At 41.6% G+C, this 2,397-nt stretch overlaps 1 pseudogene; it reads left to right on the forward strand.

Moving 5' to 3' along the window:
* The first annotated feature begins 1,772 nt into the window (after positions 1–1,772).
* Positions 1,773–2,397, forward strand: part of LOC102829824 — a 3,009-nt pseudogene continuing 2,384 nt past the window's right edge.

Raw genomic sequence — 2,397 nt, forward strand, 5'->3', positions numbered from 1 at the left:
AGTCGCTATGAGCCGGTTCCGACTCGATGGCATCTAACAACAACAGCAGCTTCTGGAGTTTGACATTACTCAAACATGCTCAAGATGCACTGATAATTACTGATAATTAGAATGTAAAGGTTAGAAACAAAGAGGCAGAATCAGTAGCTGGTAAATATGGGCTTGTGATAGAAATAATGCTAGAGATGGCATGATAGAATTTTGCAAAACCAATGACTTTTTCATTGCAAACACCTTTTTAAACAACATAATGAGAATACACACATGGACCTCACCTGTTAGCATAGACAGGAATCAAACTGACTATATATGTGGGAAGAGACAGTGAACAAGCTCAATATCACCAGCCAAAACAAGGCTAGGGACCGACTGGGGAACAGGCAATATGCATGTTCAGGCTGAAGCTGAGGAAAATTAAACAACTCCACATGAGCCAAAAAAGGACCTTGAATATAACCCACCTGAGTTTACAGATCATCTCAAGAACAGATTTGATGAATTAGACACAAATGAACAAAGACCAGAAGAGTTGTGGGAGAATAAGAATATCATACAGGAACAAAGCAAAAAGTCATTATAAAGACGAGAGAAGGGAGAACAAACAAGATGGCAGATTAAGTAGATGTGCAGTGAGAAGCTCCATCAGCAACAACACAGAATACCGGACCAAGCAGGCTCAGGGGATGGTGCCAGAACTCTGAACCATATATAAAGATATATTTAGAAGGTTGGAAGGCTTATAGCTAGAGGAATTTGTAACAGAAGTAAGAAATCCCTTGCATTCTAATTCAGGACGCTCAGCTGCTCCCGGAGCCACCATTTTGGATGAGAAAGAGTGGGGGAAGGATCAGAGCAGCCACGGACACCTGACAGAACTACAGGGATAAAGGTGTGGACTTTTTTTTTTTTTTAAATATCTGTTCATTGGTCTCTTGCTGTCTGTGCACCTCCATTCTGGTGACTAGAGGGGGTGCCTGAGCGAGTGGACACACCACTCCCACCCCTAGAAACTTCTACTACACATGTACACAGATCTCCTCGAAATTTAAAGTGACAGTTTCCACTTAAAACCAAATGGCACCGCAAAACGGCCACAGCTGGCCCTGAACTGTTTAACACTAGGAAAAAGGCCTGAATGGGAATTGTGGAGCAGGACAGGCAGAATAAAAAGAAAATAGGCCAAAAATTAAATCCTGACTTACGTCACAACCACCAACAGTAGCATCTTGAAATTTCTCAGGAAGAAGAATGAAAAGGGAAGCCCATCTCCTCCACCTGGAGGCAATCAGAAAGCATAAAAAGTACCAAAATACACACCCATCTAAGTATTAAGGCCACAGATAACTCCTGAATATGCCCCCCAAAAAAAACAGAAGCAAATGACCATATCAGCACATGTCCAGAAACAAGATAAAAGTGACTGAGGCAAATGAGCTGGAAGTAGACCTACACTCCTCACTGAAAGATGGGGAAGCTTTGGAAACACCTGAGAAGAAATTCAGAAAAATGATTATAAAATGTATCAAAACACTATACAATGGAGTTGAGAAAAATAAGGAAGTTAGGAAAGTGCTACAGGAACAATCAAATAAGATAGACACAGCATTTGAAATAATTCAAAACCTACAAAAAGAAGTCCAAATGATTAATAATAGAATATCACAAATGGACAATACACTGAAAGGGCAAAGGAGTAGGACTGTTTTTTTTCGCAATGGGTTTGCCACCAGAATACAGGTATTGGTGAAAACCATTGCAAAACCTAAACCAAAATGGGAAAGGAAAAGACCTATATCAACATTGTCGTTATTGGACATGTCAACTCTAGCAAGTCAACCACTACTGGTCACCTGATCTACAAATGTGGTGGAATTGACAAAAGAACCATTGAAAAATTTGAGAAGGAAGCTGCCGAGATGGGGAAGAACTCCTTTAAGTATGCCTGGGTCCTGGAAAAACTGAAAGCTGAACGTGAACAAGGTATCACCATTAATATCTCACTGTGGAAATTTGAGACCAGCAAGTACTATGTGACCATCATTGATGCCCCAGGACACAGAGACTTTATCAAAAACATGATTACAAGAACTGCAGGACTCTGAGATACAGGGACTAAGTCATGATTTGAATGGGGGGGAATCATGTTAGGATGCCGGAATGTTTCTTTATTACGTGACTAACCAAGGGGCGAGAGTTTTATAGTCTGTGTTACAGGTCAAAAGCTCTCCAGTATGGATTCCAGCCTGACTAACTCGATCCTATAGCAAGAGGACAGCCACTTCCTTTTCGGAGCAAGCTTTGCCTGAGGTAGCCAGCATTCACCGAAGACCCATCTGAAAGAGTGATGTCATCTGCTTCTCCATTGAGGCCCCTCCGGCAAGAGCACCAAGGAGCCTG

Source organism: Chrysochloris asiatica, unplaced genomic scaffold, assembly GCF_000296735.1.
Source record: "Chrysochloris asiatica unplaced genomic scaffold, ChrAsi1.0 scaffold00049, whole genome shotgun sequence".
Classification (NCBI taxonomy): domain Eukaryota; kingdom Metazoa; phylum Chordata; class Mammalia; order Afrosoricida; family Chrysochloridae; genus Chrysochloris; species Chrysochloris asiatica.